This window comes from Vulpes lagopus, chromosome 19 (assembly GCF_018345385.1).
Source record: "Vulpes lagopus strain Blue_001 chromosome 19, ASM1834538v1, whole genome shotgun sequence".
Lineage (NCBI taxonomy): Eukaryota > Metazoa > Chordata > Mammalia > Carnivora > Canidae > Vulpes > Vulpes lagopus.
The window spans coordinates 44,232,453-44,233,259 of NC_054842.1; the positions used below are offsets into that span (position 1 = coordinate 44,232,453).

Sequence of the window (807 nt, forward strand, 5' to 3'; positions counted from 1 at the left end):
CCTAAGAAGTGAAGATCTGCCAACAAAAGTATAGCAGACTTCTCTACCGAAAAATAATATATATATACATATATAAAAATAAAGAATATGTAAATATATAGAAAAACATAATAAATCTAAATTCTTGGACTGGAAGACTAGAGATTTTTAAAAATATGAGTGCTTCCCAAATTACTTTTTAGATTCAATGCAATGCAAATGACAATTCCAGCAGAACTTTTGTGTGTCAATCTGATTATTCTCAAAGGCATATGAGTGCTTGCTTCAGCAGCACATACACTAAGATTGTAACACTATAGAGAAGATTAGCATGGCCTCTGTGCAAGGACGACACACAAGTTCGTGAAGTATTCCATATATTTTTTAAAATATAATGTCAAAAATTCAATTCAGAAGTACAATTATAAAGTTACTGGTGGCTCTGCAAAAAGCATAAAGGATTCTAGAGACTTCATTACTGCAGAATTGAGATCTAATCATGCCGAGATTAAAAATACCTTAACTGAGATGTAATCAAAGACATATGAATTTAAATGGCCAAGAATAGCCAAAAACAGTCTTTAGGAGGAAACAAATTGGGATACTACTCTATATTCTTTTACTGGACATTAGAACTTACTATTAAGGTATAATAAAGGTAGTTTCTCTTGCTGCAAAAATAGACAAATATGAACCAATGGAGCAGAATAATATTTCAGAAGCAGACTCGCAATCTGGGGAATGTGGCATGTAGAATAGTGGTTAAATATTTCTTAGCAGCACCTGGGTGGCACAGTCAGTTAAGCTTCCAAATCTTGGGTTCAGCTC

The 807-nt window shown here is 33.1% G+C and overlaps 1 non-coding gene across 1 annotated transcript; it reads left to right on the forward strand.

Annotated features, from left to right (window-relative positions):
• The first annotated feature begins 255 nt into the window (after nt 1-255).
• LOC121479183 lies at nt 256-362 on the forward strand. Its single transcript, XR_005984685.1, has one exon. It is a non-coding gene; the product is annotated as a U6 spliceosomal RNA (small nuclear RNA).
• The last annotated feature ends 445 nt before the right edge of the window (nt 363-807 follow it).